This window comes from Schistocerca serialis, chromosome 3 (assembly GCF_023864345.2).
Source record: "Schistocerca serialis cubense isolate TAMUIC-IGC-003099 chromosome 3, iqSchSeri2.2, whole genome shotgun sequence".
Classification (NCBI taxonomy): domain Eukaryota; kingdom Metazoa; phylum Arthropoda; class Insecta; order Orthoptera; family Acrididae; genus Schistocerca; species Schistocerca serialis.
The window spans coordinates 927584400-927610606 of NC_064640.1; positions in this window are offsets into that span (position 1 = coordinate 927584400).

The following is a 26207-nucleotide window of genomic DNA, read 5'->3' on the forward strand; positions in this document are numbered from 1 at the left end:
TTAGTGGAAAACGTGTGAAATTTCAGTTGTACACGGGTGCCTCTGCTACACTGCTGAATCGTAACACATATGAACTGTTAGGCTTCCCACGCCTGTCTAAAACTAGCACGCACCTGACGGCTTATAATGGACAAGACATTCCCGTTCTCAGAAATCGTACTTTGCCTGCCATGTATCGCTCGTATTCGCGATCTATGACTCTCACTGTGATACGATCATGCGATTGTGAGACCATATTTGCCCTTAATTCGTTCGATTTGATTGGCTTTCAAATTCAGGACAATGTGTTGTCAGTGCCAGGGAAAAAGTAGCTAGATTGCTGAAAGAATTTTCTGAACTCTTTTCTGAAGGCTTAGGCAAGGCTAACAATTTTGTTGCACATATTACTATGAAAGATAACGTTCATCCGAAATTTTGCCAGGCCAGAACTGTTCCCATTGCATTACGGGACACTGTGGCTGCTGAACTTCAAGAATTGCAAGATAGGGGAGCTATTGCGCCCATAAAAGCTAGTCAGTGGGCAAGTCCACTGCTTTTGCTCCCCAAACCTTCAGGTTGCATTCGCCTCTGTGTTGACTTTGTCTACAGTCAACCCACAAACTGTGATTCATACTTCTCCATGCCCAGAGGATCCCATGGACAGATTAGGCACTGATCGCTACTTTTCCAAAATTGATTTGCGCGACGCACATCTTCAAGTACCACTAGATGAAGAATCTCAAATCGTGTGTGTTGTGAGCACCCATTTGGGCTTGTTTAAATATTTCCGTTTGCCTTTTAGCAGTGCTTCCGCACCCGCCATTTTCCAACGGTATTTGGAACAGCTGGCTGCTCAAGTACCAAACTGTTCAAACTATTTGGACGATATTGTCATAGCAGGTCGTACACCTAAAGAACGCATTGCAAATTTTCGTGCTTTGTTTCGTGTGTTATCTGGTGCAGGACTTAAGTGTAGAGTGGACAAGTGTGATTTTTTAAACCTCAGTTGCACTATCTTGGTCATGTCATAAACAGTCAACGTGTACATCCTCTTCAGTCACATTTGTTGGCCATACGTGACCTGCCAGTTCCTCGTATGTCACAAAGTTTCAGTCTGTCTTAAGGAAAATTAACTATTATATTCGGTTCATACCGAATGCTGCACAAATAGCAGCTCCATTGCATCGCTTGCCCCGCAAGAACGTTCCCTTTGTTTGGACAGATGAGTGCCAAGACGCTTTCCAAAAACCGAGAGATGCATTGATCAGTGATCGATGCTTCGTGCACTTTGATCCTGACAAATCAGTTGCGTTGCAAGTTGACGCATCTTCTTACGGAATCTGTGCAGCGCTTTCACACAGAATTGGTGATAAAGAAGGGCCTATTGCTTTCGCATCAAAAGTGTTGTCCAAAGCTCAGTGTAGCTATTCAGAAATAGAGAAAGAGGCATTGGCTATTGTGTATGGTGTCACCAAATTCCACCACTATTTGTATGGCAGAAAATTCTACTTAGTAACGGACCACAAGCCATTGCCGTCCTTCTTTCATCCTATGAAGCCGGTTCCTGTACGAACTGCCCAAAAATTGCAAAGATGGGCTCTGTTGTTGTCTCAGTACCAGTGCGAGATTGTGTATCGTCCGACATGGTAATGGGGACGCACTTTCACGTCTTCCGATTGGCCCTGATACAGACTTTGACGCTTCTGCTGCATCTTGTTGTCACATCGATGCTCAGGATTCTGAATTGCTTCAATCCTTTCCTCTGAAGTACATGCAAATTGCACAGGCCACGGAAACTGATTTAGATTTGAACATTTTGCTAAAATATATTCGTACATCTTGGCCTCACTCATTGCTTAGCATGAAGAACTCCACAGTGCGCAGATACTTGGCACGTCGGCATAGCCTCGCTATACAGCAAGGTATGATTCCTGTTCAAAATGACAGTGGACAATCCCGTGTATTGATCCTCAAAGCTTTGCAAAAAGAAGTGATGAAGTTACTTCACCAAGGACGCTGGGGGATTGTGCTTGGCAGGGTGTGGACACCCAAATAGAACAGATGACGCCACAGTGTCACGCATCTGCGGAAAATCAGTCCGCTCCGCTACAAAAATGCTCTGTTTGGCCTAGGTCGCAATCACCATGGCAACGTGTGCACATAGACTTTGCAAGACCTTTTTGGAGCATTTGGTGGTTGATCGTGGTAGACTGTTATACCAAGTTTCCTTTTGCTGTGCCAGTGAACTCGACAACGTCACGTAGCACAGTTCAGGCATCTTTCTCTACTTTTTTGCCTCGAAGGTTTGCCTGAAATCATAGTGTCGGAAAACGGCCCTCAGTTCACGTCAAATGAATTTGTAACATTCTGTGAATGCAATGGCATACAGCATCTAACTTGTGCACCGTTCCATCCACAGTCAAACGGCGAAGCGGAACGTTTTGTCAGAACCTTCAAGCAGCGGATGGCCAGATTTCGCACTGCACACACCAGCGATCAAGCATTGCGACTGTTTCTCGCCTCCTATCTTTCGCCTCCACAAGATGGACTATCGCTGGCGGAATTGCTTCACTGCCGCCACCACCGGACACTGCTCCGCCTGCTCCACCCTCCTCAGCATCCGGCGCCGAAGGAAGGCCGCAAGTGTCGCATGATATTGTGTTTTCCAGGATTTTTAGCGGCAGCAGAAGGTGGCGCGAGGTAAGTTCCTTGGTCGACTTGACGCATGCATGTATCTCATTTCTGACCCAGACGGACTGCAGCGCCACATCATAGTCAAATTCGCCACTGTCATGTGCACGGTGATCCTTCTGTATCTCTTCCCCGGATTCACGGATCCCGAGGACAGCGCCGCCACAGTAGCCGCCAGAGGGTGTCATCACGACACCGCGGGGCGACCCCATGGAGAGGGAGCCTTCGTCTCCTCCGTCTCCTCTCGTCTTACCGATGGAGCTGGGCCCGCCCACCCCGCAGCGGTCGACGCTTTCTACATCATGATACGGGCCTAAGGAGGTGGACGTGTACCCTTCTGGGCGTTTTCCGTGGGACGTTTCCATCAGAACGAAGGTCGTGTGGCGGGGTATGACCGGAAGTCTCACGCTCCCTGCAGCCACAGCTTTCGGTCCATCAGAGCGTCCACGCTGCTGCCTCCCCTACCGTTGTCGTGCTGCATATAGGATGACGGTCCGTCGCTTTTGAGGGGGGGGGGGATGAATGTTACGCCGTAAAGTCAGCATCAGCAACGACAGGGAAGGGAAGGCTTTGAGAAGAAATCAGCCAATCACACGCTGACCGACTTCCCTCCAGGACGACAACGCGACACCAGCGGCTCCTACGTGAAGACTACATAAGCACCGCGCCAGACTGGTTCAAAATGGTTCAAATGGCTCTGAGCACTATGGGACTTAACTGCTGATGTCATCAGTCCCCTAGAACTTAGAACTACTTAAACCTAACTAACCTAAGGACATCACGCACATCCATGCCCGAGGCAGGCGACCGTAGCGGTCGCGCGGCTCCAGACTGTAGCGCCTAGAACCGCTCGGCCACTCCGGCCGGCGCCAGACTGGTGACACCCGACTTAGACAGCAGCCTCAACGTTAGCCACTTCGTTAGGAATTTCTATGTAGCACAGACTCGTACGTGTCTATTCTGAAAAAGATTATTTTGTATGTGGCCCTTTGCTTGCGAAAATTCTATCAAAGTTAAGTATTGTAATTGTTTTGTTGTAATAAAACTCATTAACACGAGCTGTTTGTCTAGCGAAACGAGTATGCAGGATTCCTAGACAAAACAAGAAGCACATCACCTTCCTGTCAAATAAATGGCAGTAGCACGGGGGAAACAACCTGCGTAATGTAGCGGCCACTGGTTACTTTACCCTGCAGAAACGTCAAATTCGACCTCGAGTTGTAATAGATAGCCCCCTACGCCATGAAGCGTGGAGTGCGACTTGTGGGTCGTGGGCGAATGTACTCCGGAGTAAGCTGCTCACTCGGTCTACATGTGCACGTCTATTACTCTCATACAGACAGAACTTGGTCTCGTCACTGAAGGCAACAGAGCGACTTTCCCCTCTTCAGACGAGTCACTCACGCCACCGAAGTACCCGTGTTTGTGGTGTCAGTGGTGACTAGAGGCTCACATAATCTTTGTCCTGCTGCAAGCAGACCGTTCCCAATGGTCTCCCGGATTCGATTCCCGGCGGGGTCAGGGATTTTCTCTGCCTCGTGATGGCTGGGTGTTGTGTGCTGTCCTTAGGTTAGTTAGGTTTAAGTAGTTCTAAGTTCTAGGGGACTGATTACCATAGATGTTAAGTCCCATAGTGCTCAGAGCCATTTGAACCCAATGGTCTCTGATGACACAACAGAAGCCACATGTGCCGGTATTTCTTCCCTGAAAGATGTTTGGTCGGGCACCACTGCTCGTAATAAGTCGATCTCGACGTGGACCTGTACAACGCAGACGTCCAGAATCAGATAAGTTACTTGCACGTTCCGTAGATCACCTGAACGTTTCTTTCGTAGAAATGTGGGGCGAGTCAGTTTACAGGATATGTATATATATCCTTAATTTGAAACTAATAAACACATTTTTTAGCCCTACTCATGCAACTACACTTAAAAATTATTTTTTAAGGCTATCAGTTATTAAATAGAAATTTGTCCGTAGAATGCAAGGAGTTTTCCAGGAGAAATGATTTTTGGTTAGATCTAAAACTTGTTCTACTACTTCACAGACATTTTATGTTATTGGGAAAATGATCAAAAATGGTTCAAATGGCTCTGAGCACTATGGGACTTAACATCTGAGGTCATCAGTCCCCTAGAACTTAGAACTACTTAAACCTAACTAACCTAAGGACATCATACACATCCATGACCGAGGCAGGATTCGAACCTGCGACCGTAGCGGTCGCGCGGTTCCAGACTGAAGCGCCTAGAACCTCTCGGTCACTCCGGCCGACTCCAGAGCGGTTAAGGGGACCACTCGCGTAAAGAGGGAAATTCGGGTTCGTGTCCCGTACCGGCTCAAATTTTCGTTGTCGTCATTCCCTTACACAGCTGACAGCTGTTCGTATTCAGAAATGCGAATATATTTCATGATACAAATGACCGTCATGAGCACGAAATACCAAGTGAAAGTAGAACGAAAATTCACTAAGGCATTTAAAGTTAACCAAGGGTTACGAAAGGGGGATGTTTTATCAGTACTACTTTTTAACATAGTGTTGAAGAAAGTGATGAGAATGGTAGAGATCAATAACCCTGGTGACACTATATTGTATGTCGATGATGTATGTATGCTGCCTAGAAGTTTGGAAGAGCTAGAAGAAGAATTTGGCAGATAATAAAAGCAGGCAGAACAGTTGGTGTTTCGAGTAAATGACAGCAAAACACAGTATCTCTTCGATTTCAGGAGAAACGCTGCTGTTAACGAGATACACATCACGTTGAGTGTGACCAGCTATGAGAGATGTGAGAAGTTTCAGGACTTGGGAGAGTTGGTAACCGACGATAACGGCATAAGTTCAAAAATGGTTCAAATGACTCTGAGCACTATGCGACTTAACTTCTGAGGTCATCAGTCGCCTAGAACTTAGAACTAATTAAACCTAACTAACCTAAGGACATCACACACATCCATGCCCGAGGCAGGATTCGAACCTGCGACCATAGCGGTCGCTCGGCTCCAGACTGTAGCGCCTAGAACCGCACGGCCACTCCGGCCGGCAACAGCATAAGTGATTAAATAAATGCAAGGACTGCTGCGGGAAACAGATCTTACTGTTCACCGATTATGCAGTCACGTAGCCTGAGTAGGTAATCGAAGGTGACTGTCTACAGAGCTGTTATAAGGCAGGTGGTGATGAATGGCTCAGAAACATGGACAGTGACTTTGTCAGATGAGGAGTCCATGAGAAAATGGGAGAGGAAAATATTAAGAAAGAGTTTTGAAGCAGTGAGCGAGACAGGGCAGTGGAGAATACGGAAAAACAAGGAATTTCAAGAACTACACAGCTACCTGAACTAGTTTCGGAAATTAAGTGAATCTGATTAAGGGGATTGGGATATGTAGAGCGAATGTTAGGGGATAGATCTATCAATCTGTCAACAAGGTCCACAGAGGAAATCCGGATGGCAGATGGTGCAAAGGGAGACAATGGAAGCGATGACTGGATGACGTGGAGAATTACTCGAGAAAGATGGGGATAAGAAGATGGAAGAAAGGAGCTGAAGCTCATAAAGACTGGGCTGCGATCGTCAGAAAGCCCGAGGCCCTACATGGGTTGTAGCAGCAAGGAGTAAGTAAGTAAGCATGGGGCACCAGAGGTCTGTGTACCGGTTACACATTTCCCGTAAATTGCGGTCCGGTAGTTTGCAGACGCGTAGCTGGCAGCTTACGGTGTCCCAGATATCTTCCATCGGGTTTAATTCGGGCGAATTAGGTGGCCAAAGACCAAAGTAATATTTTTTGGCACATTTCGTTCTCTACCCCTACAGACAGATTGGTCTGCTCGCGGTTTTACCAACTGTAGTGTGAAACTATTTTCACTGCAATACCTGGTGAGTTGACAGTGGAGCGGAGGGAATCCCAAATTGTAATATTTCCAGGAATCTTGGACACAATCGGGGGATGGCATCTGCTTTTAATTCAATTCTGAGACTACATGCCACATGCAAAAGATATCAAAAATCAGTGTATTTGTAAGCATGTTTGTTAATGTGCATACAGAGTAATGACTGTGACTTGCTCTGCATGTACACCGTAGCTCTGTCGCTGCCGACCTCGGGCCATGCCATTAACAGTGACTTAACTGACTGTAGATCAAAAAAATTCCAAATTAACAGCCAGATGACCGTTGTCTATGTTAGGCAGACGACACGGATTTCCGTCGTCGTTTGGGATAAGGTGAATAAACAGGAGCGCTTGTGCACGCTACACCCACCGATATTGGTAGGCCGGTTGCCGTCAGAAGTAGATGGAAATTTGAGCTGCCTTCCCACGACAAGTGCACTCTCCTGCGCAGGATACCATTTATTCTCGCCAGAGGCGTCGTAGAGCAGCAGACAAAATTTTCAATCGCCTGGGAAAAGTTTCTCGCCATAAGGTAGCTGCACACGACTCTATATGCCAAATACGTCCTGGTTCCAGAATGAAATTTTCATTCTGCAGCGGAGTGTGCGCTGGTATGAAACTTCTGGGCAGATTAACACTGTGTGCCGGGCCGAGACTCGAACTCGGGACCTTTGCCTTTCGCGGGCAAGTGCTCTACCAGCTGAGGTACCCAAGCACGACTCACGCCGCGTCCTCGCAGCTTTAGAGCACTTACCCGCGAAAGGCAAAGGTCCCGAGTTCGAGTCTCGGCCCGGCACACAGTTTTAATCTGCCAGGAAGTTTCATATCAATGCACACTCCGCTGCAGAGTGAAAATTTCGTTCTGGAAACATCCCCTAGGCTGTGGATAAGCCATGTCTCCGCAATATCCCTTCTTCCGGGAGTGCTATTTCTGCAAGGTATGCAGGAGAGCTTCTGTGAAGTTTGGAAGGTAGGAGACGAGGTACTGGCGGAATTAAAGCTGTGAGGACGGAGCGTGAGTCGTGCTTGGGTAGCCGAGTTCGAGTCTCGGCCCGGCACACAGTTTTAATCTGCCAGGAAGTTTCACGTCCTGGTTTCTTGGCTATCCTTATTGGACCTGCAAGAAATGAACGCTTTTATTTTTATAGACTTCTCATCATTAGTATCATCAAATAAGCAGAAAGACAGCATATCTACTTTCCAAGAAAAATGTACAATTTAGGAACTGAAGAAGTGTAGACGACACAACCACGAACGGTTGTGGCACAAATAATATTGAAGTGGCACGATGGTTAAGACACTAGACTCGGATTCAGGAAGAGAAGGACTTACGCTTCCGTCCAGCTATCTGTAGGTAGCTCTTCCCTTGTTTCACTACATTACTAAGTTGAATGCCAAAATGGTTTCTTTGATAAGAACACGGACGATTTCCTTCACCGTTCTTGTGCTATCCGATCTTATGCTTCGACTTATGGCCTCTTCGTAGAAACTATGTTAATCTCTAATCTTCCTTCTTTCTTTCCGTATGACATGATTTTCCCCTTTATATTGTAGTCCTGTCATTTGTTGTTAGCTTTACTGAGCGACAGGTGTTGCTCTACACCCTCATTTACGTGATGGAGAACTGTTTGCGTTTGGCGACAGGTTTGTGCGCTGATAACAGCACGTGAAACACGGAAAGTGACAACAGCGACCTTGGGGCTGCCTACTTCACAACTTGGCAGCTGAGGCAGTCCGCTTTTCAGCTCTCTGCTTAGCTCCAAGCCAGGCCAACTCTTAGAATAAATAGATTTCTTCATCTCCATTTAACTTCCTCATTCGGCTCTAGCTACGTAAGTATACATTCCATGGTACCCTTAATCCAAAATATATAGTTAATCGTGTGATTTGTCAAGCAAAAACGTCAGAGGGTGGCAATATCAAAGCATATCAAATAGACGATCCCACACTTCATGATATTGTTATCATTTTCACTTTAACTGTCCTTAGTCAGTTTTAGAAACATACAACAGCAATGACCTATTTCCTGTTTGTTTTTTCTTCCTAGTTTTAATTCATTTTCATACCCTGTTCTTCTTCTCTTCTGTCATTACATTCCACGTCTACGTCTACGTTTCCGTGATTTCCCTAAATCACTCCAGGCAAATGCCGGGATGGTTCCTCTGAAAGGGCACGGCCGTCTTCCTTCCCCATCCTTCCCTAATCCGATGAGACCGATGACCACGCTGTCTGGTCTCCTTCCCCAAACCAACCAACCAATCTACGTCTACGTGATTACTCTGCTATTCACAATAAAGTGCCTGGAAGACGGTTCAATGTACCCCCTTCATGCTGTCTCTCGACTGTTCCACTCTCGAACAGCGAGCGGGAAAAACAAGCACTTAAATTTTTCTGTGCGGGCCTGATTTCTCTTATTTTGTTGTGATGATCATTTCTCCATATGTAGGTGCGTGCCAACTGAATGTTTTTGCAATCGGAAGAGAAAACTGGTAATTGAAATTTCATGCGAAGTTCCCGTCGCAGCGAAAAACGCCTTTGTTGTAATGATTGACACTCCAATTCACGTATCATGTTTGTGGCACTATCTCACCTATTTCGCTATAATACAAAACGAGCTGCCCTTCTTTGAACTTTTGCGATGTCATCTGTCAGTCCCATCCGATACAGATCCCACACCGCACAGCAATACTCCAGGATAGGGAGGACAACCGTGGCGTAAGCAGTCTCTTTAGCAGATCAGATGCACCTTCTAACTGTTCTACCAATGAATCGCAGTCTTTGGTTTGCTCTACCCACAACATTATCTATGTGATCGTTCCAATTTAGGTTATTTGTAATTGTAACCCTAAGTATTTAGTTGGATTTACAGCCTTCAGATTTGTGTGACTTATCGCAAAATCGAAATTTAGCGGATTTCTTTTAGTACTCATGTGAATAACTTCATACTTTTCTTTATTCAGTTTCAATTGCCACTTTTCACACCATACAGATATCTTATATAAAAAAAATGGTTCAAATGGCTCTGAGCACTATGGGACTTAACTGCTGAGGTTATCAGTCCCCTAGAACTTAGAACTACTTAAACCTAACTAACCTAAGGACATCACACACATCCATGCCCGAGGCAGGATTCGAACCTGCGACCGTAGCAGTCGCGCGGTTCCGGACTGAGCGCCTAGAACCGCGAGACCCCCGCGCCCGGCTATCTTATATAAATCACTTTGCAATTCGTTTTGGTCATCTGATGACTCCTCCCCACAGGGGGAGGGAGGGGGGCGGGGGTCTGGGACTGTCGACAGGACGTTACTGATCTGCAGCAGTACGTACATTTAAAACGCAATGTAATCATAAGAAACGTTAAAAAGTGAAAATAAACAAATATTTTGTAGTTCGGCTGGAATATAATGTTCAGAGGCCTTATGACCAGTTGCGGATGAAAAATTGCGTGGAACAGGGTCAAGGGGGAGAAAACTGGAAATGGTCTACATTCACACCGCCTCCCCACCCAGTGCAATCGGACTTATTCTTTGTGCCACCTATACTTGCTTAAGACAACCCAAGAGAAGGACTGTGCGTGATGAAAGCTCAAAAAGTAGTAAGAGTCCTTCACACAGTGAAAGTAAAATTACATTATGCTGCAATTTCAAAGGAATAATTTCAAATATTTACCGAAAATTACGAAGAAGTGTAATATAAAATAAAAATATCGTCACTCAATGTTGCCTTTTCGATATCGATATCGCCTGTATATGTCGAAATTTACTGGAAAAATATCGATATAACTATAGTTTACAACAGCTCCAGTTAGTACCACCAGTTACATTGCACACCGCTACGATTAGGAGCCCTCTAGCGGCAGAGGGTTGCAGTTTGAGTCGGTGAAGTTGAAAGTTTTTTTTTTTCTTTATTGAATTTCAATTCCCCCCGAAGGGGGGCGGGCTGGCAGCAGCTTAGCATGCCGCTCTTCAGCCTACAGACTTTATGAGAAATATGAAGAGAATAAATAATAAAAACAGGCGATAAAATCGGAGACTTAAAGAGTAACATGGCGAAAAGAAATCGTGGAGCTTAAAACAAAGAACAGAGGGACGATGTAGCTAATAAAATACATACGAAGCAGACAGGTAAAACAATAGACAGACAATTAAAAAAACACGGCGACAGTCTGGATTCTGTTCGCAAAAGACATAAAATGCACACCTAGCGACAGCATGGTGTCCGTTCGCAACACGAGAAAGACGAACAACACTGAATAGTCACTGGAACACTGCACGAAAAAGTTGGCAAATGCGACACACCACAGCCGAGAGCAGGTGGGGGGAAACTGGACAGATGATAGGAAAACAAAAAAAGGGGGGGAAGAAGAGGAAAAGCGAAGAGGAGAACCGGGATAGGAGCTGATGGAGGAGGAGGACCCATAAGAGGGGTGGGGGGCAGACGCGACAGGGAGTGGGGTAGGCAGAGGAGGGGAATACAAAAGGACTTGGGGGGGGGGAGAAGGGAGGTTGGGAGAGGTTTAGTGGGGAGAAAACAGGACGGAAGGGGGGGAAGAGGGAGCCCAGGAAAAGGACAGAGGAAAGGAGGGGGAGTGAGGATCAGAGTTGATAGGAGGGATAAATGGAGGGAGAGAGGGCATCGTCCGGGAGGGGGAGTTGACGGAAGCCACCTTGGGAAAGGAGGTGTAGGGTATAGAGATGGAGGGTAGGAGGGACACAATGGGGAAGACGTGGTAGGGGGCGGGGATGGGAGAGGAGAGGAGCAACCAGGGGGTGAGGGGGTGCAAGACGGCGGGAGGTGTAGAGGATGCGGATATGTTCGAGGAATAGGAGCAGATGGGGGAAAGGAATGAGATCATAGAGGATCCGCGTGGGGGACGGGAGGCGTATTCGGAAGGCGAGGCGAAGTGCATGACGCTCAAGGATCTGGAGGGACTTATAGAATTTGGGGGGGGGGGGGGCAGATATCCAGGCAGGACTGGCATAACAGAGGATGGGACGGATGAAGTTGAAAGTTGACCGGGTAATATGTATGATTTGAAATACCTCAACCAATACTGAGAACAGAATAAAAAAATGCCGAGACATTTTTTCTCAAATCGCCCTCGTACATTTATTTGCGTTTCGACCACAAGTAACCTACACTAATCATCGATCCACTGCAGCTGTTCCTATAACTCGATGCAGTAGTTTCGAATTTCGGCTTTTATACAGAGTGGTCCATTGATAATGACCGGGTCAGATATCTCACAAAATAAGCATCAAACGAACAAACTGCAAAGAACGAAATTCGTTTAGCTTGAAGGGGAAAACCAGATGGCGCTATGGTTGGCCCCCTAGATGGCGCTGCCATAGGTGAAACGGATATGAACTGCATTTTTTTTTTAATGTTTTAGTTGGACCGCCATGTTTCGCTTTGTGATAGATGGCGCTGTAATAGTCACAAACACGTAAGTACGTGGTATCACGTAACATTCCTCCAGTGCGAACGGTATTTGCTTCGTGATACATTACCTGTGTTAAAATGGACCGTTTACCAATTGCGGAAAAGGTCGACATCGTGTTGGAGTATGGCTATTGTGATCAATATGCCCAACGGGCGTGTGCTATGTATGCTGCTCTGTATCCTGGACGACATCATCCAAGTGTCCGGACTGTTCGCCAGATAGTTACGTTACTTAAGGAAACAGGAATTGTTCAGCCACATGTGAAACGTCAACCACGACCTGCAACAAATGATCTACATCTACATCTACACCCATACTCCGCAAGCCACCTGACGGTGTGTACCTTGAGTACCTCTATCGGTTCTCCCTTCTATTCCAGTCTCGTATTGTTCGTGGAAAGAAGGTTTGTCGGTATTCCTCTGTTTGGGCTCTAATCTCTCTGATTTTATCCTCATAGTCTCTTCGCGAGATATACGTAGGAGGGAGCAATATACTGCTTGACTCTTCGGTGATGGTATGTCCTCGAAACTTCAACAAAAGCCCGTACCGAGCTACTGAGCGTCTCTCCTGAAGAGTCTTCCACTGGAGTTTATCTATCATCTCCGTAACGCTTTCGCGATTACTAAATGATCCTGTAACGAAGCGCGCTGCTCTCCGTTGGATCTTCTCTATCTCTTCTATCAACGCTATCTGGTACGGATCCCACACTGCTGAGCAGTATTCAAGCAGTGGGCGAACAAGCTTACTGATGGTGCCCAAGTAGGTGTTTTAGCTGCTGTCGCGGCTAATCCGCACACCAATAGCAGACAAATTGCGCGAGAATCGGGAATCTCAAAAACGTCGGTGTTGAGAATCCTACATCAACATCGATTGCACCCGTACCATATTTCTATGTACCAGGAATTGCATGGTGACGACTGGGCACAAGATAAATTACGGGACGATGACAGATGTTTTGCACGCTTTCTATTTAGCGACGAAGCGTCATTCACCAACAGCGGTAACGTTAACCGGCATAATACGCAACGGAAAATCCACGATGGTTGCGACAAGTGGAACATCAGAGACCTTGCCGGGTTAATGTATGGAGCGGCATTATGGCCCCATTTTATCGATGGCAATCTAAATGATGCAATGTATGCTGATTTCCTACGTAATGCTCTACCGCCTTTACTACAAGATGTTTCACTGAATGACAGAATGGCGATGTACTTCCAACATGATGGATGTCCGGCACATAGCTCGCGTGCGGTTGAAGCGGCATTGAATAGCATATTTCATGACAGGTGGATTGGTCATCGAAGCATCATACCATGGCCCGCACGTTCACCGGATCTGACGTCCCCGGATTTCTTTCTGTGGGGAAAGTTGAAGGATATTTGCTATCGTGATCCACCGACAACGCCTGACAACATGCGTCAGCGCATTGTCAATGCATGTGCGAACATTACTGAAGGCGAACTACTCGCTGTTGAGAGGAATGTCGTTACACGTATTGCCAAATGCATTGAGGTTGATGGATATCATTTTCAGCATTTATTGCATTAATGTGGTATTTCCAGGCAATCACGCTGTAACAGCATGCGTTCTCAGAAATGGTAAGTTCACAAAGGTACATGTATCACATTGGAACAACCAAAATAAAATGTTCATATGTACCTATGTCCTGTATTTTAATTTAAAAAACCCAGGCCTACCTGTTACCAACTGTTCGTCTAAAGTTGTGAGCCATATGTTTGTGACAATTACAGCGCCATCTGTCACAAAGCGAAAAAAGTGGTCCAACTAAAACATTCATATTTCGTTACGTACTACATGAATAGCAGCGCCATGCAGTGGGCCAACCATAGCGCCATCTGGTTTCCCCCTTCAAGCTAGACAAGTTTCGTACTTTGTAGTTTTTTCGTTTGACGCTTATTTCGTGAGGTATTTGGCCCGGTCACGATCAATGGTTCAAATGGTTCAAATGGCTCTGAGCACTATGGGACTTAACATCTGAGGTCATCAGTCCCCTAGACTTAGAACTACTTAAATCTAACTAACTTAAGGACATCACACACATCCATGCCCGAGGCAGGATTCGAACCTGCGACCGTAGCGGTCGCGCGGTTCCAGACTGAAGCGCCTAGAACCGCTCGGCCACAACGGCCGGCTCACGATCAATGGACCACCCTGTGTAGACGACAGCATCATCTTGGAAAAGATTTACGGAAACTAATATTTTATCTGTTGTAAAGGGTAACGACTTTATAACAGTCCGCTGAGTCGAAATTACGGTTACATATGTCGATTTCGTCCCATTAAATTCCATTTCGATGGTCATTTCCTCCTAAGTAGGAGGGTCTCAACAAAATATTCTCACACAGAGGGAGTAGAAGTGCGGATTAGGTAAGGAAGGAAAGTAAATTGTGTGTCCTCCTCTAAAGAACTATCAATCCTATCCAGTAAGTATCCTTCACTGCACAGTAGCATTATAGAAGAGTACAGTGCAGGCAGTCTCTTTAATAGATCTGCTGCATCTTCTGTTTTGGCAATAAAACGCAGTCTTTGGTTCGCCCTTCCACATGACCTACACACTGTTCTAGAGGATGATCACAGTATTACGCCTAACCCGTGTATGAACAAACGTTATTTACACGCAACACACATTAAGCAATGTATAACTATTACTGACTTAAACGAGGAAAGTTATTTTACAATCTACAGTTAACGACAGGATGTACTCTTAACGAAATGTACGAAATCTGTGTTAAACATCTGATCCTATTTGCTACTTGGCTGCTGGTGGCAGATTAGTGGCGTGGGGCGGTAATATCTAAGCTTCTAAGCTCGTGGCAACTTCTGTACACTGTACTGTGTTCAAATTAAGTGTAAAAGATGACTTACCATATATATTTAGCCAATCGCTATCGAGTGTGCTGTGCTAAATAAAGTGGTGAAATTGTTTTAAGTGTCATCTGTGCAGCCCAAAAATTGTTTACTGGCATGGTGCTCTGTAATACTTGATTGTTTAAGACAATCCGAACATTAAATATGTTGAAAATTAAACGTGACTGTGCAGTTGCGTTACTAAACATAATGTTAGTTCAACTGTTATGCTGTCTGCCCATTTGTTTCAATGATGATGGTGGTGGTGGCAGTGCTGTTATCGCTAGACAGCAATTTTTTATACAGGGTGTTACAAAAAGGTACGGCCAAACTTTCAGGAAACATTCCTCACACACATAGAAAGAAAATATGTTATGTGGACATGTGCCCGGAAACGCTTACTTTCCATGTTAGAGCTCATTTTATTACTTCTCTTCAAATCACATTAATCATGGAATGGAAACACACTGCAACAGAACGTACCAGCGTGACTTCAAACACTTTGTTACAGGAAATGTTCAAAATGTCCTCCGTTAGCGAGGATACATCCATCCACCCTCCGTCGCATGGAATCCCTGATGCGCTGATGCAGGCCTGGAGAATGGCGTATTGTATCACAACCGTCCACAATACGAGCACGAAGAGTCTCCACATTTGGTACCGGGGTTGCGTAGACAAGAGCTTTCAAATGCCCTCATAAATGAAATTCAAGAGGGTTGAGGTCAGGAAAGCGTGGAGGCCAAGGCATTGGTCCGCCTCTACCAATCCATCGGTCACCGAATCCGTTGTTGAGAAGGGTACGAACACTTCGACTGAAATGTGCAGGAGCTCCATCGTGCATGAACCACATGTTGTGTCGTACTTGTAAAGGCATATGTTCTAGCAACACAGGTAGAGTATCCCGTATGAAATCATGGCGGTGAATCGAGGAAGTACAGTACATACTGACGAAACTAAAATGAGCTCTAACATGGAAATTAAGCGTTTCCGGACACATGTCCACATAACATCTTTTCTTTATTTGTGTGTGAGGAATGTTTCCTGAAAGTTTGGCCGTACCAGCAGGTCAATTATACATATTGGAGTTTCGAATTTCCTGACACAATATATGTAGTGAAATTGGCCTATGATGCATGAAGCGATGGGGCCTAAAATCCTTAGGTTACATGGGATCCTGGCCATCACATGATTCAAACGGTTCTGCAGACAGTGTGGGTGGTCCTACAGCATAGGATTTTAACGCACAAGAACTCCTCTTGGGTTAAAGGGACCATAACTAAATCTGCTGCCAACCAGAGGTGTGAGGATTGTGTTATAGAATTGAGGATGAGGGAGAATAAATCATCCTGGACGCTGTTGTCTCTCCTAGATCCCAGGTGTTGTAAATAAAGCCCTATTGTATCCTTTGTGATTTGCAGGGGTAAAGGAGCGGGGGTCATAAACCATTCTTTTGTTCCAGGTAACAGGCTGGAGATCTGGCAATAACTCAGTCTGTTACAGAACTGTCTGAACCTTCCTCCTATGTACATACCATGCAAGGACGACGAAGATAATGGAAATGAGAGCCCATGCTGAAGCATATAGTCAGTATATTCTCCCTAGCTTCGTTTCCGAGTGAAAGAGGAAAGAAAAAGGTAGTTTAGGTTGGTGTAAGATACCCTTTGATATAAGCCGTACCGTGGCTTAGGGAGTAAGTATGTAGATGTAGATGTGGATAAACGGTGCCATGGAGATCTATCGAGATGATGGTGATTATAGGCAGGACATGAATGACAAAACTACACGATGATGATGATAGGTTGCAACACCGAAAATTCTATTGGACATGAAATACAGTATAGCAAGTTACTCTGGATAGCAACTGCATAACTCGATGAGGAGTTCCAACACTTAAATGATAAAGCCAGCTGGTCAACAAATCACGCATTTAGTCCGGTGTCCCAATCCAATTACTTATAGAAATATTCACATCAACTACTTCAGGTTTCTTCTGTGAATAACTGGTGGAGCATTTCGTGTAAGTAAGCTGTGTTGTGGGACACGATGTTATTTAGTTCTCTTTATTTCTGTGGCTCGATTTCAATCACATCTCCAGATCATCATTTATCCTCCAACGAGATGGATATTCATCGACACCATCTGGCTATGAAACGTGTTAATTTTGTTCTGTGTACTGGTTAAGTGGCATAGTTACTCACATAAGGGAGGAATATGGTTCAAATCCCCATTCGTCATCCTGATTAAGGTTTTCAGGAGTTTCCCTAAATTGCTCAAGGCAATTTTCTGAACAGTGCCTTCAAAAACTGGCATTTTATTCATCGTTTTTGCCCAATTAGAACCTGTGGACCATGATGAGTGACTCTGATTCAGATGAAACGTTAAGCCCTAAACAACGTTTTTTGTTCGTTCGGTTTCGTGCAGTAACTTTATTTCCAGCATTTCTGAAACGGAGATGGCGAATCAGCACGATATTTGCATGGACGATAGTGAGAAGCTCTAACCACTGTCAGGATGTCTCTGAGCACTATGGCACTTAACATCTGAGGTCATCAGTCCCTAGAACTTGTTGTTGTTGTTGTCTTCAGTCCTGAGACTGGTTTGATGCAGCTCTCCATGCTACTCTATCCTGTGCAAGCTTCTTCATCTCCCAGTACTTACTGCAACCTACATCCTTCCGAATCTGCTTAGTGTATTCATCTCTTGGTCTCCCTCTACGATTTTTACCCTCCATGTTGGCCTCCAATACTAAATTGGTGATCCCTTGATGCCTCAGAACATTCCCTACCAACCGATCCCTTCTTCTAGTCAAGTTGCGCCACAAATTTTTCTTGTCTCCAATTCTATTCAATACCTCCTCATTAGTTACGTGATCTACTCATCTAATCTTGATCATTCTGCTGTAGCACCACATTTCGAAAGCTTCTATTCTCTTCTTGTCCAAACTATTTATCGTCCATGTTTCACTTCCATACATGGCTACACTCCATACAAATACTTTCAGAAACGACTTCCTGACTCTTAAATCTATGCTCGATGTTAACAAATTTCTCTTCTTCAGAAACGCTTTCCTTGCCATTGCCAGTCTACATTTTATATCCTCTCTGCTTCGACCATCATAAGTTATTTTGCTCCCCAAATAGCAAAACTCCTTTTCTACTTTAAGTGTCTCATTTCCTAATCTAATTCCCTCAGCATCACCCGATTTAATTCGACTTCATTCCATTATCCTCGTTTTGCTTTTGTTGATGTTCATCTTATATCCTCCTATCGAGACACTGTCCATTCCGTTCAACTGCTCTTTCAAGTCCTTTCCTGTCTCTGACAGAATTACAATGTCATCGGCAAACCTCAACGTTTTTATTTCTTCTTCCATGGACTTTAATACCTACTCCGAATTTTTCTTTTGTTTCATTTACTGCTTGCTCAGTATAGAGATTGAATAACATCGGGGACAGGCTACAACCCTGTCTCACTCCCTTCACAACCACTGCTTCCCTTTCATACCCCTCGACTCTTAAACTGCCATCTGGTTTCTGTACAAATTGTAAATAGCCTTTCGCTCCCTGTATTTTACCCCTGCCACCTTTAGAATTTGAAAGAGAGTATTCCAGTCAACATTGTCAAAAGCTTTCTCTAAGTCTACAAATGCCAGAACTGTAGGTTTGCCTTTCCTTAATCTATTTTCTAAGATTATTCGTAGGGTCAGTATTGCCTCACGTGTTCCAATATTTTTACGGAATCCAAACTAATCTTCTCCGAGGTCGGCTTCTACCAGTTTTTCCATTCGTCTGTAAAGAATTCATGTTAGTATTTTGCAGCTGTGACCTATTAAACTGATAGTTCGGTAATTTTCACATCTGTCAACACCTGCTTTCTTTGGGATTGGAATTATTATATTCTTCTTGAAGTCTGAGGGTATTTCGCCTGTCTCATACATCTTGCTCACCAGATGGTAGAGTTTTGTCAGGACTGGCTCTCCCAAGGCCGTCAGTAGTTCCAATGAAATGTTGTCTACTCCCGACGCCTTGTTTCGACTCAGGTCTTTCAGTGCTCTGTCAGACTCTTCACGCAGCATCGTATCTCTAATTTCATCTTCATCTACATCCTCTTTCATTTCCATAATATTGTCCTCAAGTACATCGCCCTTGTATAGACCCTCTATATACTCCTTCCACCTTTCTGCTTTCCCTTCTTTGCTTAGAACTGGGTTTTCATCTGAGCTCTTGATATTCATACAAGTGGCTCTCTTATCTCCAAAGGTCTCTTTAATTTTCCTGTAGGCAGTATCTATCTTACCCCTAGTGAGATAAGCCACCACATCCTTACATGTGTCCTCTAGCCATCCCTGCTTAGCCATTTTGCACTTCCTGTCGATCTCATTTTTGAGACGTTTGTATTCCCTTTTGCCTGCTTCATTTACTACGTTTTTATATTTTCTGCTTTCATCAATTAAATTCAATATTTCTTCTGTTACCCAAGGATTTCTACTAGCCCTCGTCGTTTTACCTACTTGATCCTCTGCTGCCTTCACTACTTCATCCCTCAGAGCTACCCATTCTTCTTCTAGTGTATTTCTTTCCCCCATTCCTGTCAGTTGTTCCCTTATGCTCTCCCTGAAACTCTGTACAACCTCTGGTTCTTTCAGTTTATCCAGGTCCCATCTCCTTAAATTCCCACCTTTTTGCAGTTTCTTCAGTTTTAATCTACAGATCATAACCAATAGATTGTGGTCAGAGTCCACATCTGCCCCTGGAAATGTCTTACAATTTAAAACCTGGTTCCTAAATCTCTGTCTTACCATTATATAATCTATCTGATACCTTCTAGTATCTCCAGGATTCTTCCATGTATACAACCTTCTTTTACGATTCTTGAACCAAGTGTTAGCTATGATTAAGTTATGCTCTGTGCAAAATTCTACCAGACAGCTTCCTCTTTCATTTCTCTCCCCCAATCCATATTCACCCACTATGTTTCCTTCTCTCCCTTTTCCTACTCTCGAATTTCAGTCACCCAACACTATTAAATTTTCGTCTCCCTTGACTACCCGAATAATTTCTTTTATCTCATCATACATTTCATCAATTTCTTCATCATCTGCAGAGCTAGTTGGCATATAAACCTGTACTACTGTAGTAGGATTGGCTTCGTGTCTATCTTGGCCACAATAATGCGTTCACTATGCTATTGGTAGTAGCTTACCCGCACTCCTATTTTTTTATTCATTATTAAACCTACTCCTGCATTACCCCTATTTGATTTTGAATTTATAACCCTGTATTCACCTGACAAGAAGTCTTGTTCCTCCTGCCACCGAACTACACTAATTCCCACTATATCTAACTTCAACCTATCCATTTCCCTTTTTAAATTTTCTAACCTACCTGCCCGATTAAGGGATCTGACATTCCACGCTCCGATCCGTAGAACGCCAGTTTTGTTAGTGTTGCAAGGACAGGTCAGTCAATCATCCAGACTGTTGCCCCTGCAACTACTGAAAAGGCTGTTGCCCCTCTTCAGGAACCACACGTTTGTCTGGCCTCTCAACAGATACCCCTCCATTGTGGTTGCACCTACGGTACGGCCATCTGTATCGCTGAGGCACGCAAGCCTCCCCACCAACGGCAAGGTCCATGGTTCATGGGGGTAGGCCCTAGAACTTAGAACTACTTAAACCTAACTAACCTAAGGACATCACACACATCCATGCCCGAGGCAGGATTCGAACCTGCGACCGTAGCGGTCGCACGGTTCCAGACTAAAGCGCCTAGAACCGCTCGGCCACACCGGTCGGCACTGTCAGGATGACCAGTGTATGAGACCAACAAACGTTAATCCGGTGCAGCGGATATGATTCATATCTGGTTAATTACCCTGTATTTGCTGGCTAGTGTACTAGGCATTAAGTTACATGTGGAAGTTTACCAGAGATTTTCTGTAAATGAAAATTTCTCCCAGTTGCAGTTTTCGAAACCGCCAACTACAGCTCGACAACCACCGTAGCTATGCAATTTACTGTCTTCAGTCACACAGTTACCAGAACGCTACGAGTCTCCGCGCCGCGCGATACCAGAAACAGCGTCGTCTGGAGTCGAGCCAAGGCAATCGGCAAAGGCTGCGGGGCGTCTCCGCTGGAAAACTTATTACGAGCGACTCAAGAGTTACGGTTGACGAAATTGTTTCATAGATCAAGCAAAAGCATTGTGGGGCTGCAGAAGCCATCCTAACTCCGACCAGAGCTCGAGAGCAGAGCTAAAAGGGAACATGATGACTTTCACACAAGGGAGTTCCACCCAGTGACGTAGCGGTAGAAGACGGACTTAAACTCCAGCGGTAATAAGCTTTTATGTAAAATATTTAACTTTTCAGACCATACATTTTTCGGTGGTAACTAACGTCAACTGATCATAGCTGGAGAGTAGATCTTTAATTAACGCGGAAGTCCATAAGTTACGAAACTCATGACAACAAATAACTCAGGAAAACGTAAAACTATTTTGGACCACCATACGACAATTACTAAATATTCAGACTTCATTTCTAAAGAGATCTCTTCTTTCGATAAAGATAGATTAGCAATGTGAATAATTCCCCGTTACGTCTTTTAAAACAAAAATAAAAAATAAAAAAACTGAATAGGTGGTACCATATTTTTCTGCTACAAGACATCAAGAAATAGTAAACTGTTTGTTGATTGCTCAGTTATCGGTTAAATTTCATGTGTATTCTAACCAATACCTGAAATATTTGGACAAGAAGAGAATAGAAGCTTTCGAAATGTGGTGCTACAGAAGAATGCTGAAGATTAGATGGGTAGATCACATAACTAATGAGGAAGTATTGAATAGGATTGGGGAGAAGAGAAGTTTGTGGCACAACTTGACCAGAAGAAGGGATCGGTTGGTAGGACATGTTCTGAGGCATCAAGGGATCACCAATTTAGTATTGGAGGGCAGCGTGGAGTGTAAAAATCGTACAGGGAGACCAAGAGATGAATACACTAAGCAGATTCAGAAGGATGTAGGTTGCAGTAGGTACTGGGAGATGAAAAAGCTTGCACAGGATAGAGTAGCATGGAGAGCTGCATCAAACCAGTCTCAGGACTGAAGACCACAACAACAACAACAACCTGAAATATTAACAATTATATATCTTAAATAGTTACTTCCTGTAAACAAATTTCGCCCTAGAGTCATTGGGGCGTAAGTTCTCTACCGTACTATTTTCGCTCTCTCCAAAGCGAACGTATGACCTCGGACCTGTTGATTGGTGATTGTCAGATTTCCCATCACATTTCCCGTTTTTAGGAAGCACTGTACTTCCGGCAAATCTTTCACCTGTATTCACTGGTACGTCAAAGTTATTACGAGTATAATCTGGTTGGTAGGCGGCGCACTACTATTTCTGTTTACTGCTTTAATACACATCCTATTGGCTTCAGTTACAACTTATATAATGCACACGTTGGCTGTGTATCATATTTACGTCAACTACGACTTTACTGCTATGTCTTTGACTTGACCTTGACTTCTTTGACCTATTTACGTCAGGAGCTGGTATATGCTGTGGTGGAAGTGAACAGTTTCTCCCCTTCTGTCTCTGGATGGTGTCCAGCTGATGCGATGGAGCTGATGTTTCTGACACATGTTATTCCAGCTCCGTTCGTTGCAGATGAAGAATGGGACCTGGGAATAAAATTTCGATCTTAATGAAATGCCGGAGAAGACAGTATCACGACTGTGAAATCCACGTCTCGTTAAGAAAAATGCTGCCGGAACTTCGCGGTTGGATTTCGAAGAGATCCCTTGCTTAAGAGGATTCGTTTCCCCCGGCGGTTTCTGGTTTCTCGATATACTGATTTTGCCACCTAGAATTTAATGACGTATCGAGAATATCACGATGATACCATAGAGCCGTTGGTCCTCTCCTGTGGTTCTTTTAAAGAAGAAGATCAGCACATCACGTTTCTGTATCGACTACCGACGAATGAACAAAATCACGAAGAGAGAGATATATCCATTGCTGCACACTGATAACGCCCTAGACTGCTCGAAAGAAGCAAAGTAGGCAGGACTGTTTTAAAGGAGCTTCCCATAATCCTGAGGGCTACGAGTTTAAAGTTATGCCGTTTGGATTATGCAATACACCAGCGATCTTTGAAAGTATGACAACATGCTTCGACGCCTCAAATGGACGACATATCTTTGCTATAAGAATGAAATTATCGTCTTTTCGAAGACCTTCGAGGAACGTCTAAGCCGCCTGACAACCGTGTTGAAGTCTCTTCAATCTTTTGCGCTCTCCCTGAACCCGAAACGTGCCTCTTCGTTCCCAAAGAGATAAAAATATTGAGGAATTTAGTGAACAGATATGGAGTCATTCCTGATGCAGATGAAATAAGAGCAGTCACATATTTTACGACTCCTCAGCACATTAGTGATGAGAAAGGTATCCTCAGTATGTGCTCGTAGTACCGGCGATTCGTAAAGGACTTCTGTACTAAGACACATACCTTGCAAGAACTACTGCAGGGAGACGCCAAACTGTTTTGGATCGAGGTGCAAGAAATATCTTCCCTTGTTCTTAAGGAAACGCTAAAATTTTCTCTAGTCTTTGGACTGTACGACGAGAATGTTCGTGTGTTAAGTTTTTGGTTACAGCGTTCCTGATACGGAGATGGCGAACCAGCACAGTACTACCGAAGGCGGGGACATCACACCAGCTAGAGTAGCTCTGGGATAGGAGAATATCTAGTACTGATTCAGGAAGGTGCTGAAAAGGTGATAGCTTACGCTTTAAGAGTCCTCTCTGTGTCTGAGATGAACACTCTACAACCAAATGGGTATTGAGGCTTCAGGAGAATGACATCATAATATTATACAAAAGCGGACGGAAGCACAAGGACGCCGACTGCCATTCAAGGAATCCTTTGGTGTAACACAGCAATATGAATGAAATCTCGGTCGTTGCTGCATTAAATGACATTCCTGCTGAGGAGAGTTGAAAACCATAGATGCCTTGAAGGAGAAAGAACCGATCAAAGGAGAATTCCAGTTAATAAGTGGAACATTGTATAAGAGTATGATTCAGTGTGGTGGAAATGGTTGCTCGTCATCCGAACTCGTCTATAGCTAGTTATCCTGAAGCATTTCCAAGACGCTCCGATGTCTAGTCACCTGTGATTCGTCAAGACTCTAGACAGATTCAGACGCAGGTATCACTGACCAGGCCTCTACCGATTCCTTAGACACTATGTGAGCCAGTGTAAGGTGTGACAACGACAGAAGTATGTCCGGCAATAATCTCCCGGGAATGTGGTACCAATCCGGCCCTGGGGAGGTTCCCGAAGTCAACAGACTGAAACCGATGGATAATGGTCTGCACTGACTACCTTATCTATTACGCTGTCGCCGAAGCCGTGCCGACTGTTGAAGCTCTGGAGATTTCACAGTTCCTTTGTTGTGTCGGTAGCTGGGCCGACACCGTGAAGTTGAGATGGCTGAAAATGCACGCTAGACTAAAGCAGACGGGCGTGAAGTACTGGAACAGGATACGTAATTAATGTTAGGAAGAAAAGTACGGAGCAGGTTTAATACTTAACTTTACTCATTCCTTGTGGTACATCGATCTTGACGATACACAGAAGACTTTAAGTACAATCACTGTATGGCTAATGGCGCCTTGCTAGTTCGTAGCCATTAACTTAGCTGATGGCTATTCTGTCTCTCGGCTAATGAGAGAGAAAGGCTTCGTACATCTGGTCGGTAGCTAGGTTCTCGTACAACTGGGCGAGTGCTCTCTCGTATCACGAGACCTGCCTTGGTGGTGGCGCTAGGTCTGCGATTACACAGTGGCGACACGCGGGTCCGACATGTACTAAATGGACCGCGGCCGATTTAAGCTACCACCTAGCAAGTGTGGTGTCTGGCGGTGACACCACATCCTTGTCGATGGTGTCGTTTTGTAGCACAGAGCATCTTGTGTGATGATCTCTGACCGTGAGGAAGTTTACCAGTCTAGAATAATATCAGAAGTATTTTCATACTGCGATGCCACACACAGGATGAAAACTGGCTACCATCCACTGACGAATGGCCTCACAGAACGCTTTAATACGACGTTGGCAGATATGCTCTGGATGTATGTTGATTTGGAATTGCCCATCTTAACGTTCGCATGCAACACAGCGAAGCAAGACGTTACAGGTTTCACACCGTTACCGCGCGGCCGCTACGGTCGCGGGTTCGAATCCTGCCTCGGGCATGGACGTGTGTGATGTCCTTAGGTTAGTTCGGTTTAAGTAGTTCTAAGTTCTAGGGGACTGATGACCTCAGTTGTTAAGTCCCATAGTGCTCAGAGCCATTTGAACCATTTCACACCGTTCTTTCTTCTTCACGATCGTGAGGCCGAAGGGACAATGGATACACTATTCACGTTTCATCAGAACGATACTTATGATAACTTCGTGAAACACCGCATCACCAGGACCGTAGAAGCAAGGCATACGGACCCTGGACGCACGGAAGGAAGACCGAAAGCGCTATAACGCTAAGCACTGGACAGTGAGATACAGCCTGGGAGACTTGGCATAGAGTGAAAGTGCAGAAATTGTGGTTATCGTAAAAGTCACTAAAGCATCACTTTGGGCCGAATCGTATCCTTCGTCACTTGTTAGACATCGCATATGAAGTCGGAAGATTGTGACCCTTCTTCAAGAAGGCACTGAGACGTCGTCCATGTTGTCGCTAAGACTGTAGAACAGACAGCTTTCAGAGGTGGTAGCATGTACCAAAACATGCGCTCTAAGATGCATACCTATTGGCTTCAGTTACAACTTATATAATGCACACGTTGGCTGTGTATCATATTTGCGTCAACTACGACTTTACTGCTATGTCTTTGACTTGACCTTGACTTCTTTGGCCTATTTACGTCAGGAGCTGGTATATGCTGTGATGGAAGTGAACAGTTTCTCCCCTTCTGTCTCTGGATGGTGACCAGCTGATGCGATGAAGCTACCCACACATTTTTTCTTGTTTTGTTCCATACTACCACTTCTGAAATTCGCCTGCCCTACAATCTTAGCAAAAACAGTACCGGAACATGTAATTCCACTGTCAGAGGTATCAGAACGATTTTCGCATATAACTTTCGACCTTGTCGTTTCCAGGCCAAAGTCCCTTACCTCAAGTACTTCTTCATGTTCAGTTCTGTGAAACATATCACTTTTGCTGCAAGCTCTTTGGTTTCGATATTTTTGTACGGGATAGTATGGACAAAAACGCTAAAAAATGTACAGTAAATATGGACTAAAATACTTACCTAAGGGCAATCGGCA